Source organism: Pan troglodytes, chromosome 13, assembly GCF_028858775.2.
Source record: "Pan troglodytes isolate AG18354 chromosome 13, NHGRI_mPanTro3-v2.0_pri, whole genome shotgun sequence".
In the NCBI taxonomy this organism is placed as follows: domain Eukaryota; kingdom Metazoa; phylum Chordata; class Mammalia; order Primates; family Hominidae; genus Pan; species Pan troglodytes.
Window position 1 is genome coordinate 7,244,432 of NC_072411.2, and position 16,785 is coordinate 7,261,216.

Consider the following 16,785-nt stretch of genomic DNA (forward strand, 5'->3'; position numbering starts at 1 on the left):
AAACACAAAGTAGGGGTCCCCGCTGGGGTTCAGCGGCAGGCAGTGGCCCTGGTTCTGATATTTGGCTGAAAACACAGCTCCTCTTTGTCACCCTCAGGACATTTCAGCTATTTCCTAGATAATAATCTCACTTCACCCTGCATAAAACAGGCACATGATCATGTCACTCTGACCTGGTTTGAGTCCAAGGAGAATTTTGTTTTTAAAATAATTTAGGTTAGTAGTTAAAATATGAACTTTGGGCCAGGAGTGGTGGCCCATGCCTATAATCCCAGCACTTCGTGAGGCCAAAGTGGGCAGATTGCTTGAGTCCAGGAGTTTGAGACTAGCCTGGGCTAAAACCCCATCCCTACAAAAAAAAAAATACAAAAAGTAGTTGGGCATGGTGGTGGCACATACCTGTAGTCCCGGCTACTCAGGAGGCTGAGTCCTCGCTTGAACCCAGGAGGTCACGGTCTGGTCAACAGAGCAAGACCCTGTATCAAAACAAACAAACAAGCAAACAAAAAATGCTAGCAGCTTACCAGCTAGGGAGGCCTGTAGAGCCAAGTTTTCCAAATGGGGCTACATTAGTTGTTTCAAAACTTTAGCTGCATCAAAACCACCTGGATGGCTTGTTCAGCTACAGAGGGTCTGGCCATGCCCCTAGAGTTTCCAGCTGAGGGTCTGGAATGAGGCCCGATGATTTGCCTTTCTGACAATCTCCAGGTGATGCTGATGCTGTGGGTCCAGGGACCACATTTTGAGAATCTATGCTAAATGAATCGGAGAAGACCAAAGCTCAAACTTATTCCAAGAACTTTTCAAGGCCCACCTGCAAGTTGTAGTGGAAGTAAGCATCTAAGGGTGCAAAAAAGTTTCACTGTAGACTAAGGCCTTTTACCTGAGCTCTCAAATGTTCACATTTCCCTTATCAACCTAAATAACAAACAGAGAGAGGCTCTCCACAAGAAAAAGATATTCGTTTGGAAACAGAGCCTTGCAATAGAAACAGGCAAGCCAGAGTAAACTATATGCATATTCACGGAGGTAAAGGAAGACAAAAGAAAAAATGAGGAAGATTATATGATCATTTGGAAATGATTATCCTTGGCTACAAAGATCAATAACAAAGGTGATGCCAGGCCCAGGTTGGACAGGCAGTTGTTGGGCAAATATCCTTCAGAAGCATTGTTGTGTGCAAAGTTGCAATGGGCTTTGTGCAAGATTGTGTTTTTTGCAGTCTTCTGTGATAAGTTTTTGTTATCAGGCATACAAGCCCAAGAATCCTTTATTGCATGGCCTTCCCTGGCTCTATTTGTCAGGGTTTTGGTTAGGGGAGGGGTATTTTTAACACTCTCAATGTAAAAAATGCCATAAGGTAGGTACCCCAATTGCTTGTTTCGTCTTCATAAAATAACTTTTCCACCCGAACAAAGTCTACACATAAATTGTAAAAATACCCTGGCATGCAGTCCCTGGAAAAGTCTGGAGTCATTCTCGGGGTTCCCACCCAGGTGGGCAAGCGTAGCCACCACAGATAAACACAAAGTAGGGGTCCCCGCTGGGGTTCAGCGGCAGGCAGTGGCCCTGGTTCTGATATTTGGCTGAAAACACAGCTCCTCTTTGTAACCCTCAGGACATTTCAGCTATTTCCTAGATAATAATCTCACTTCACCCTGCACAAAACAGGCACATGATCATGTCACTCTGACCTGGTTTGAGTCCAAGGAGAATTTTGTTTTTAAAATAATTTAGGTTAGTAGTTAAAATATGAACTTTGGGCCAGGAGTGGTGGCCCATGCCTATAATCCCAGCACTTCGTGAGGCCAAAGTGGGCAGATTGCTTGAGTCCAGGAGTTTGAGACTAGCCTGGGCTAAAACCTCATCCCTACAAAAAAAAAAAATATACAAAAAGTAGTTGGGCATGGTGGTGGCACATACCTATAGTCCCGGCTACTCAGGAGGCTGAGTCCTCGCTTGAACCCAGGAGGTCACGGTCTGGTCAACAGAGCAAGACCCTGTATCAAAACAAAGAAACAAACAAACAAAAAATGCTAGCAGCTTACCAGCTAGGGAGGCCTGTAGAGCCAAGTTTTCCAAATGGGGCTACATTAGTTGTTCCAGAACTTTAGCTGAATCAAAACCACCTGGATGGCTTGTTCAGCTACAGAGGGTCTGGCCATGCCCCTAGAGTTTCCAGCTGAGGGTCTGGAATGAGGCCCGATGATTTGAATTTCTAACAATCTCCAGGTGATACTGATGCTGTGGGTCCAGGGACCACATTTTGAGAATCTATGCTAAATGAATCGGAGAAGACCAAAGCTCAAACTTATTCCAAGAACTTTTCAAGGCTCACCTGCAAGTTGTAGTGGAAGTAAGCATCTAAGGGTGCAAAAAAGTTTCACTGTAGACTAAGGCCTTTTACCTGAGCTCTCAAATGTTCACATTTCTCTTATCAACCTAAATAACAAACAGAGAGAGGCTCTCCACAAGAAAAAGATATTCATTTGGAAACAGAGCCTTGCAATAGAAACAGGCAAGCCAGAGTAAACTATATGCATATTCACGGAGGTAAAGGAACACAAAAGAAAAAATGAGGAAGATTATATGATCATTTGGAAATGACTATCCTTGGCTACAAAGATCAATAACAAAGGTGATGCCAGGCACAGGTTGGACAGGCAGTTGTTAGGCAAATATCCTTCAAAAGCATTGTTGTGTGCAAAGTTGCAATGGGCTTTGTGCAAGATTGTGTTTTTTGCAGTCTTCTGTGATAAGTTTTTGTTATCAGGCATACAAGCCCAAGAATCCTTTATTGCATGGCCTTTCCTGGCTCTATAAGTCAGGGTTTCGGTTAGGGTAGGGGTATTTTTAACACTCTCAATGTAAAAAATGACATAAGGTAGGTACCCCAATGACTTCTTTGGTCTTCATAAAATAAGTTTTCATAAAATCTCTGTAAACGTGGAAATATCTACACCGCTATCTCTGTAAATGTGTAAACATTTACAACGCTATCTGTATAAACATGGAACTATTTACACCGCCGTCTCTATAAACATGGAAATATCTACACCGCTATTTCTATAAACACGGAAATATCTACACCGCTGTCTCTATAAACATGGAAATATCTGCACCGCTATCTGTATAAACATGAAAATATCTACACTGCTGTCTCTATAAACATGGAAATATCTACACCTTTATCTGTATAAACATGGAAATATCTACACCACTGTCTCTATAAACATGGAAATATCTACAATGCTATCTCTATAAACACGCAAATATCTACATCACTGTCTCTAGAAACATGGAAATATCTACACCGCTATCTCTATGAACTTGGAAATATCTACAACGCTGTCTCTAGAAACATGGAAATATCTACACTGCTATCTCTATAAACGTGGAAATATATACACCGCTATCTCTAAAAACATGGAAATATCTACACCGCTATCTCTATAAACACGGGAACATCTACACCGCTAACTCTATAAACCTGGAAATATCTACACCGCTATAAGTATAAATGTGGAAATATCTACACCGCTATCTGTATAAACATGGAAATATCTACACCGCTATCTCTGTAAACATGGAAATACTTACACCACTATCTGTATAAACATGGAAATATTTACAAAGCTATCTCTATAAACATGGAAATATCTACACCGCTATCTCTATAAACATGGAAATATCTACACCACTATGTGTAAAACATGGAATTATCTACACCGCTGTCTGTATAAACATGGAAATATATACACGGCTATCTGTTTAAACATGGAAATATCTACACCACTGACTGTATAAACATGGAAATATCTACACCGCTATCTGTATAAACATGGAAATATCTACACCGCTGTCTCTATAAACATGGAAATATCTACACCGCTATCTGTAGAAACATGGAAATATCTACACAGCTGTCTCTATAAACCTGGAAATATCTACACCGTTATCTGTATTAACGTAGAAATACTTACACCGCTGTCTGTATAGACGTGGAAATATCTACATCGCTATCTCAAAAAACGTGGAAATATCTACACCGCTATCTGTATAAACATGGAAATATCTACACCGTTATGTGTATAAACGTAGAAATATCTGCACCGCTATGTGTACAAACTTGGAAATTTCTACACCGCAATCTGTATAAAAGTGGAAAACCCTTCAACGCTATCTGTATAAACGTGGAAATATCTAGACCGCTATCTCTATAAACAGGAAAATATCTACACCGCTATCTGTATAACCGTGGGAATATCTACATCGCTATCCCTATAAACGTGTAAACATTTACACGGCTATCTGTATAAACATGGAAATCTTTACACCGCTATCTCTAAAATCATGGAAATATCTACACCGCTATGTCTATAAACATGAAAATATTTACACCGCTATCTGTATAATCATGGAAATATTTACACCGCTATCTGTAAAAACTTGGAAATATTTACACCGCTATGTCTGTAAAAATGGAAATATCTACACCGCTATCTCCATAAACATGAAAATATCTACACTGTTGTTTGTATGAACATGAAAATATCTACACCGCTATCTCTATAAACATAGAAATATCTACATTGCTGTCTGTATAAACATGGAAATATCTACACAGCTATCTGTATAAACATGGAAATATCTACACCGCTATCTGTATAAACATGGAAATATCTACACAGAAAGCTGTATAAACATGGAAATATCTAGTCAGTCATCTCTATAAAGATGGAAATATCTATAACGCAATCTGTATAAACATGGAAATACATACACCGCTATCTGTATAAACATGGATATAACCACACCGCTATCTGTATAAAGATGGAAATATCTGCACCGCTATCTTTATAAACATGGAAATATCTGCAACTCTATCTGTGTAAACATATATATATCTACACGGTTATTTGTGTAAACATGGAAATACCTGCACAGCTATCTGTGTAAACTTGGAAATATCTACACCGATATCTTTGTAAATTTAGCAATACCTACACCGCAATCTGTGCAAAGATGGAAATACCTACACCGATATCTCTGTAAACATGCAAATAACTACACCGCTATCTGTATAAACATGGAAATATTTTCAGCGCCAACTGTATAAACATGGAAATATCTTCACTGCCATCTGTACACACATGGAAATATCTATACAGCCATCTGTATAAACGTGGAAATATCTCCACTGCTATATCTATAAACATCAGAATACATACACTGCCATCTGTATAAACATGGAAATACTTACAAAGTTATCTGTATAAACATGGAAATATCTACACTGCCATCTGTATAAACATGGAAATATCTACACAGCCATTTGTATATACATGGAAATATCTACACCGCTATCTATATAAACCTGGAAATAACTACACCGCTATCTGTATAAACATGGAAATATCTACACCGCCATCTACATATCAACTGAAATATCTGCGCCGCCATCTGTATAAACATGGAAATATCTACATGGTCATCTGTGTATAGATGGAAATATCAACACCGCCATCTGTACAAACATGGAAATATCTACGTCGCTATCTGTATAAACATAGAGATATCTACACCGCGGTCTGTATAAACATGGAAATATCTACACCGCTATCTGTATAAACATGGAAATATCTACACCGCTATCTCTATGAACATGGAAATATCTACACCGTGATCTGTATAAACCTGGAAATATTTACACCGATATCTGTATAAACATGGAAATTTCTACGCCGTTATCTGTATAAATATGGAAATATCTACACCGCTATCTCTATAAACATGGAAATATCTACACCGTGATCTGTATAAACATGGAAATATTTACAACGCTATCTGTATAAACATGGAAATTTCTACGCCATTATCTGTATAAATATGGAAATATCTACACCGCTATCTCTATAAACATGGAAATATCTACACCGCTATCTCTATAAACATGGAAATACTTACACTGCTATCTGTATAAACATGGAAATATTTACAAAGCTATCTCTATAAACATGGAAATATCTACACCGCTATCTCTATAAACATGGAAATATCTACACCACTATCTGTAAAACATGGAAATATCTACACCGCTGTCTGTATAAACATGGAAATATATACACGGCTATCTGTTTAAACATGGAAATATGTACACCACTGTCTGTATAAACATGGAAATATCTACACCGCTCTCTGTATAAACATGGAAATATCTACACCGCTGTCTCTATAAACATGGAAATATCTACACCACTATCTGTAGAAACATGGAAATATCTACACAGCTGTCTCTATAAACCTGGAAATATCTACACCGCTATCTGTATTAACGTGGAAATACCTAAACCGCTATCTGTATAGACGTGGAAATATCTACATCGCTATCTCAACAAACGTGGAAATATCTACACCGCTGTCTGTATAAACATGGAAATATCTACACCAGTATGAGTATAAACGTGGAAATATCTGCACCGCTATGTGTATAAACTTGGAAATTTCTACACCGCAATCTGTATAAAAGTGGAAAAATCGTCAACGCTATCTGTATAAACGTTGAAATATCTACACCGCTATCTCTATAAACGGGGAAATATCTACACCACTATCTGTATAACCGTGGGAATATCTACACCGCTATCCCTATAAACGTGTAAACACTTACACGGCTATCTGTATAAACATGGAAATCTTTACACCGCTATCTCTAAAATCATGGAAATATCTACACCGCTATGACTATAAACATGAAAATATTTACACCGCTATCTGTATAATCATGGAAATATTTACACCGCTATCTGTAAAAACTTGGAAATATTTACACAGCTATGTCTATAAAAATGGAAATATCTACACCGCTATATCCATAAACATGAAAATATCTACACTGTTGTTTGTATGAACATGAAAATATCTACACCGGTATCTCTATAAACATAGAAATATCTACATTGCTGTCTGTATAAACATGGAAATATCTACACAGCTATCTGTATAAACATGGAAATATCTACACCGCTATCTGTATAAACATGGAAATATCTACACGGAAAGCTGTATAAACATGGAAATATCTACAGCACCAACTGTATAAACATGGAAATATCTACACTGCCATCTGTACAGACATGGAAATATCTACACAGCCATCTGTATAAACGTGGAAATATCTCCACTGCTATCTCTATAAACATGAAAATACCTACACTGCCATCTGTATAAACATGGACATACTTACAAAGTTATCTGTATAAACATGGAAATATCTACACAGCCTTGTGTATATACATGGAAATATCTACACCGCTATCTATATAAACCTGGAAATAACTACACCGCTATCTGTATAAACATGGAAATATCTACACCGCCATCTACATATCCATGGAAATATCTGCGCCGCCATATGTATAAACATGGAAATATCTACACGGTCATCTGTGTATAGATGGAAATATCAACACCGACATCTGTACAAACATGGAAATATCTGCATACCTACAACACTCTCTGTGTAAACAAGGAAATCACTACACAGCTCTCTGTGTAAACATGGAAATATGTACGCCGCAATCTGTGTGAGGATGGAAATAACAACACTGCAATCTGTGCAAATATGGAAATATCTACACCTCTATCTCTGTAAACATGGAAATATTTACACCACAATCTGTATAAACATGGAAATATCTACTCCACTATCTTTATAAACATGGAAATATCAACTCCTCTATCTGTATAAATATGGAAATATCTGCACCGCTATCTCTATAAACATGGAAATGTCTACACCGCCTTCTGTATAAACATGAAAATATCTACACTGCCATCTGTATAAACACGGAAATAACTACACCGCTATCTCTACAAACATGGAAATATCTACACTGCCATCTGTATATACATGGAAATAGCTACACAGTCATCTGTATAAACATGGAAACATCTACACCACTATCTGTATAAACGTGGAAATATCTACACGGCCATCTGTATAAAGATGGAAATATCTACACAGCCATCTCTATAAACATGGAAATATCTACACAGCAATCTGTATAAACATGGATATATCTACAGCGCTATCTCTATAAACATGGAAATATCTTCACCGCCATCTGTATAAACATGGAAACATGTACACAGTCATCTGTATAAACATGGAAATAACTACACCGCTGTCTGCATAAACATGGAAATATATACACCGCTATCCGTTTAAACATGGAAATACCTACAACACTATCTGTGTAAACATGTAAATATCTACACAGCTGTCTGTGTAAACATGGAAATATGTACACCACAATCTGTGTGAGGATGGAAATATCTACACCGCAATCTGTGCAAATATGGAAATATCTACACCTCTATCTCTGTAAACATGGAAATATCTACACCACTATCTGTATAAACATGGAAATACCTACACCGCTATCTGTATAAACATGGAAATATCCACACCAAAATCTGTATAAACATGGAAATATGTACACCACAATCTGTATAAACACGGAAATATCTACACCACTATCTGTATAAACCTAGAAATATCTACAACGCCATCTGTAAAAACATGGAAATATCTACATAGTCATCTGTAGAAACATGGAAATATCTACACCGCCGTCAGTATTCACATGGAAATATCTCCACCGCTATCTGTATAAACACAGAAATATCTCCACCGCTATCTGTATAAACATGGAAATATCTACACTGCCAGCTGTATAGACACGGAAACATCTACAAAGTCATCTGTATAAAGATGGAAATATCTACACCTCATTTGTGTAAATATGGAAATATCTACACCTCTATCTGTGTAAACATGGAAATATCTACACCAGTCTCTGTATAAGCATGGAAATATTGACACCGCTATCTGTATAAACATGGAAATATCTACACCGCAATCTGTATAAACATGGATATATCTACACTGCTATCTGTATAAATATGGAAATATCTGCAGTGTTATCTGTATGAAGGTGGAAATAACTACTCTGCAATCTGTGCAAATATGGAAATATCTGCACATCTCTCTCTGTAAATATGGAAATATCAACTCCGCTATCATTATAAACATGGAAATATCTACACCGCTGTCTGTATAAACATGGAAATATCTACACCACGATCTGTATAAACATTGATATATCTACACCGCTATCTGTATAAACATGGAAACATCTTCACCGCTATCTGTATAAACATGGAAATATCTACACCGCTATCTGTATAAATATGGAAATATCTACACGGCTATCTCTATAAACATGGAAAGGACTACACCGCTATCTGTATAAACATGGAAATATCTACATGGCTACTTCTATAAATATGGAAATATCAAAACCGCCTTCTGTATAAACATGGAAATACGTACACAGTCATCTGTATAAACATAGAAATATCCACACCACTATCTGTATAAACATGGAAATATCTACACCGCCATCTGTAAAAATATGGAAATATCTACACAGTCATCTGTAGAAACATGGAAATATCTACACCGCCATCTGTACAAACATGGAAATATCTCCACCGCTATCTGTATAAACATGGAAATATCTACACCGCTATCTGTATAAACATGGAAATATATACACCGCTATCTGTATAGACATGGAAATATCTACACCGCCATCTGTATAAACATGGAAATATCTACACTGCTATCTGTATAAACATGGAAATATCTACACCGCTATCTGTATAAACATGGAAATATCTACACTGCCATCTGTATAAACATGGAAATAGCCACACCGTTATGTTTTATAAACATGGAAATATGTACACCACCATCTGAATAAACATGGAAATATCTACACGGCTATCTGTATAAATATGGAAATATCTGCACTGCTACCTCTATAAACATGGAAATATCTACACAGCTATCTGTATAAACATGGATATATCTACAGCTCTATCTCTATAAACATGGAAATATGTACACCGCCATCTGTAAAAACATGGAAACATGTACAGAGTCATGTGTATAAACATGGAAATAACTACACCGCTGTCTGTATAAACATGGAAATATATACACCGCTATGCGTATAAACATGGAAATATCTACACCGCTATCTGTATAAATATGGAAATATCCACATCGCTATACCTATAAACATGGAAATGTCTACACCGCTATCTGTATAAACATGGAAATATCTAAATGGCTATCTCTATAAACATGGAAATATCAAAACCGCTTGCTGCATAAACACGGAAATATCTACACCGCTATCTGCATAAACATGGAAATATCTACATCGTTATCTGTACAAACATGGAAATATCTCCACCGCTATCTCTATGAACATGGAAATATCTCCACAGCTATCTCAATAAACTTGGAAATATCTGCATTGCTATCTTTATAAACATGGAAATATCTACTCCACTATCTGTATAAACATGGATATATCTACATTGCCATCTGAATAAACATGGTAATAGTCACACCGCTATCTGTATAAACATGGAAATATCTACACCACCATCTGAATAAACATACAAGTATCTACACCGCTATCTTTATAAATATGGAAATATCTTCACCGCTATCTCTGTAAACATGGAAATACCTACACCGCTACCTGTATAAACGTGGACATGTCAACACCGCTATCTCTATAAACATGGAATTTTCTACACCGCTACCTGCATAAACGTCGAAATATCTCCACCACCATCTCTAGAAACATGGGAATATCTCCACCGTTATCTGTATAAACATGGAAATATCTCCACCACTCTCTGTATAAACATGGAAATATCTACACCGCTATCTGTATAAACATGGAAATATCTACACCGCTATCTGTATAAACATGGAAATATCTACACTGCTATCTGTATACACGTGCAAATATCTACAGCGCTATCTGTATAAACATGAAAGTATCTCCACCGCTATCTGTATAAACATGGAAATATCTACACCGCTATATTTATGAACATGGAAATATCTACACCACAATCTTTATAAACATGGAAATACCTACAACACTATCTGTGAAAACAAGGAAATATCTACACAGCTCTCTGTGTAAACATGGAAATATGTACACCGCAATCTGTGTGAGGATGGAAATAAATACACCGCAATCTGAGTAAATATGGAAATATCTACACCTCTATCTCTGTAAACATTGAAATATCTACACCACTATCTGTATAAACATGGAAATATCTACACCGCTATCTGTATAAACATGGAAATATCCACACCAAAATCTCTATAAATATGGAAATATCTACACCACAATCTGTATAAACATGGAAATATCTACATCACTATCTGTATAAACATGGAAATATCTACTCCACTATCTTTATAAATATGGAAATATCTACACCGCTATCTCTATAAACATGGAAATGTCTACACCACCTTCTGCATAAACATGAAAATATCTACAGTGTCATCTGTATTAACACGGAAATATCTACACCGCTATCTCTATAAACATGGAAATATCTACATTGCCATATGTATATAGATAGAAATAGCTACACAGTCATCTTTATAAACATGGAATCATCTACACCACTATCTGTATAAACGTGGAAATATCTACACTGCCATCTGTTTACACATGGAAATAACTACACAGTCATCTGTATAAAGAGGGAAATATCTACACCGTTATCAGTATAAACATGGAAATATCTACACCACTATCTGTATAAAGGTGGAAATATCTACACCGCAATCTGTGGAAATATGAAAATATCTACACATCTATCTCCGCAAATATGGAAATATCTACTCTGCTATCTCTATAAACATGGAAATATCTACAACGCTACCTCTATAAACATGGAAATAGCCACACCGCTATCTGCATAAACTTGGAAATATCTACACTGCCATCTGTATACACGTGGAAATAACTACACAGTCACCTGTATAAAGATGGAAATATATACACCGTTATCAGTATAAACATGGAAATATCTACACTGCTATCTGTATAAAGGTGGAAATATCTACACCGCAATCTGCAGAAATATGGAAATATCTACACATCTATCTCTGTAAATATGAAAATATCTACTCCGCTATCTATATAAACATGGAAATATCTACACAGCTGTCGGTATAAACATAGAAATATCTACACCATGATCTGTATAAACATGGATATATCTACACCGCTATCTGTATAAACATGGAAACATCTACACCGCTCTCTGTATGAACATGGAAATATCTACACCGCTATCTGTATAAATATGGAAATATCTACACCGCTATCTCCATAAACATGGAAATGTCTACACCGCTATCTGTATAAACATGGAAATATCTACATGGATATTTCTATAAATATGGAAATATCTACACCACCATCTGTATAAACATGGAAATGTTTTCACAGTCATCTGTATAAACATAGAAATATCTACACCACTATCTGTATAACCACGGAAATATCTACACTGCGGTCTGTATAAACATGGAAATATCTACACAGACATCTCTATAAACATGGAAATATCTACATCGCTATCTGAATAAACATGGAAACAGCTAAACCGCTATCTGTATAAACATGGAAATATCTACACCGCCATCTGTAAAAATATGGAAATATCTACACAGTCATCTGTAGAAACAAGGAAATATCTCCACCGCCATCTGTATACACATGGAAATATCTCCACCGCTATCTGTATAAACATGGAAATATCTACACCGCTATCTGTATAAACATGGAAATACCTACACCGCTATTTATATAGACATGGAAATATCTACACCGCAATCTGTACATACATGGAAATATCTACACTGCTATCTGTATACACATGGAAATAGCCACACCGCTATCTGTATAAATATGGAAATATCTACACCGCCAACTGAATAAACATGGAAATATCTACACGGCTATCTGTATAAATATGGAAATATCTACACCACTATCTCTATAAACATGGAAATGTCTACACCGCTCTCTGTATAAACATGAAAATATCTACACCTCCATCTGAATAAACATACAAATATCTACACCGCTGTCTCTATAAATATGGAAGTATCTACACCGCTATCTCTGTAAACACGGAAATATCTACACCGCTACCTGTATAAACATGGAAATATCTACACCACGATCTCTATAAACATGGAAATATCTACACCTCTATCTGCATATACTTGAAAATATCTACACCACCATATCTATAAACATTGAAATATCTCCACCGCTATCTGTATAAACATGGAAATATCTCCGCCGCTCTCTCATAAACATGGAAATATCTACACCGCTGTCTGAATAAACATGGAAATATCTACACAGCCATCTCTATAAACATGGAAATATCTACATCGCTATCTGTATAAACATGGAAATAGCTAAACCGCTATCTGTATAAACATGGAAATATCTACAACGCCATCTGTAAAAATATGGAAATATCTACACAGTCATCTCTAGAAACATGGAAATATCTACACCGCCATCTGTATACACATGGAAATATCTCCACCGCTATCTGTATAAACATGGAAATATTCTCACCGCTATCTGTATAAACATGGAAATAACTACACCACTATTTGTATTGACATGGAAATATCTACAACGCAATCTGTAGAAACATGGAAATATCTACACTGCTATCTGTATACACATGGAAATACCTACACCGCTATCTGTATACACAAGGAAATATCTACACCGCTATCTGTATAAACATGGAAATATCTACATTGCCATCTGTATAAACAAGGAAATAGCCACACTGCTATCTCTATAAATATGGAAATATCTACACCGCCATCTGAATAAACATGCAAATATCTACATGGCTATCTGTATAAATATGGAAATATCTACACTGCCATCTGTATATACATGGAAATAGCTACACCGCCATCTGTATAAACATGGAAATATGTACAACGCTACCTCTGTAAACATGGAAATAGCCACACCGCTATGTGCATAAATATGGAAATATCAACACTGCCATCTGTATACACATGGAAATATCTACACAGTCATCTGTATAAAGATGGAAATATCTACACCGTTATCTGTATAAACATGGAAATAACTACACCACTATCTGTATAAAGGTGGAAATATCTACACCGCAATCTGTGGAAATATGGAAATATCTACACATGTATCTCAGTAAATATGGAAATATCTACTCCGCTATCTATACAAACATGGAAATATCTACACCGCTGTCTGTATAAACATGGAAATATCTACACCATGATCTGTATAAACATGGATATATCTACACCGCTATCTGTATAAACATGGAAACATCTACACCGCTATCTGCATAAACATCAAAATATCTACACCGCTATCTGTATAAATATTCAAATATCTACACCGCTATCTCTATAAACATGGAAATGTCTACACCGCTATGTGTATAAACATGGAAATATCTACATGGCTATTTCTATAAATATGGAAATATCTACACCGCCATCTGTATAAACATGGAAATAACTTCACAGTCATCTGTATAAACAAAGAAATATCCACACCACTATCTGTATAAACACGGAAATATCTACAATGCCGTCTGTATAAACATGGAAATATCTACACAGCTATCTCTATAAACATGGAAATATCTACATCGCTATCTGAATAAACATGGAAATAGCTAAACCGCTATCTGTATATACATGGAAATATCTACACCGCAAACTGTAAAAATATGGAAATATCTACACAGTCATCTGTAGAAACATGGAAATATCTACACCGCCATCTGTATACACATGGAAATATCTCCACTGCTATCTGTATAAACGTGGAAATATCTACACCGCTATCTGTATAAACATGGAAATATTTACACCGCCATTTGTATAGACATGGAAATAACTACACCGCAATCTGTAGAAACATGGAAATATCTACACTGCTATCTGTATGCACATGGAAATATCGACACCGCTATCTTTATAAACATGGAAATATCTACACTGCCATCTGTATAAACATGGAAATAGCCACACCGCTTTCGGTATAAATATGGAAATATCTACACCGCCATCTGAATAAACATGGAAATATCTACACGGCTATCTGTATAAATATGGAAATATCTACACCACTACCGCTATAAACATGGAAATATCTACACTGCTATCTTTATAAACATGGATATATCTACACCGCTATCTCTATAAACATGGAAATACCTACACCGCCATGTGTGTAAACATGGAAATATGTACACAGTCATCTGTATAAACATGGAAATAACTACACCGCTATCTGCATAAAGATGGAAATACCTACACCGCTATCCGTATAAATATGGAAATATCTACACCGCTATCTGTATAAATATGGAAATATCCACACCGCTATCCCTATAAACATGGAAATGTCTACACCGCTATCTGTATAAAAATGGAAATATCTACATGGCTATCTCTATAAACATGGAAATATCAACACCGCTATCTGCATAAACACGGAAATATCTACACCGCTATCTGCATAGACATGGAAATATCTACATAGTTATCTGTACAAACATGGAAATATCTCCATCGCTATCACTATGAACATGGAAATATCTCCACCGCTTTCTCTATAAACTTGGAAATATCCTCACCGCTATCTTTATAACCATGGAAATATCTACTCCACGATCTGTATAAACATGGATATATCTACACTGCCATCTGAATAAACATGGTAATAGCCACACCGCTATCTGTATAAACATGGAAATATCTACACCAGCATCTGAAAAAACATACAAATATCTACACCGCTATCTTTATAAATATGAAAATATCTTCACCACTATCTCTGTAAACATGGAAATATCTACACCACTACCTGTATAAACATGGACATGTCTACACCACTATCTCTATAAACAGAGAATTGTCTACACCGCTACCTGCATAAACTTCGAAATATCTACACCACCATCTCTAGAAACATGGAAATATCTACACTGCTATCTGTATAAACATGGAAATATCTACACCGCTATCTGTATAAACATGGAAATATCTACACTGCTATCTGTATACACGTGCAAATATCTACAGCGCTATCTGCATAAACATGAATATATCTCCACCGCTATCTGTATAAACATGGAAATATCTACACCGCTATCTTTATAAACATGGAAATATATACATCGCAATCTCTATAAACATTTAAATAACTACAACACTATCTGTGAAAACAGGGAAATATCTACACAGCTGTCTGTGTAAACATGGAAATATGTACACCGCAATCTGTGAGAGGATGGAAATATCTACACCGCAATCTGTGCAAATATGGAAATATCTACACCTCAATCTCTGTAAACGTGGAAATATCTACACCACTCTCTGTATAAACATGGAAATATCTACACCGCTATCTGTATAAACATGGAAATATCCACAACAAAATCTGTATAAACATGGCAATATCTACACCACAGTCTGTATATAGATGGAAATATCTACACCACTATCTCTATAAATATGGAAATATCTACTCCGCCTTCTGTATAAATATGGAAATATCTACACCGCTATCTGTATAAACATGGAAATATATACACCACGATCTGTATAAACATGGAAATGTCTACACCGCGTTCTGTATAAACATGAAAATATCTACACTGCCATCTGTATAAACATGGAATTAACTACACCGCTATCTCTATAAATATGGAAATATCTACAATGCCATGTGTATATACATGGAAATAGCTACACAGTCACCTGTATAAACATGGAAATAT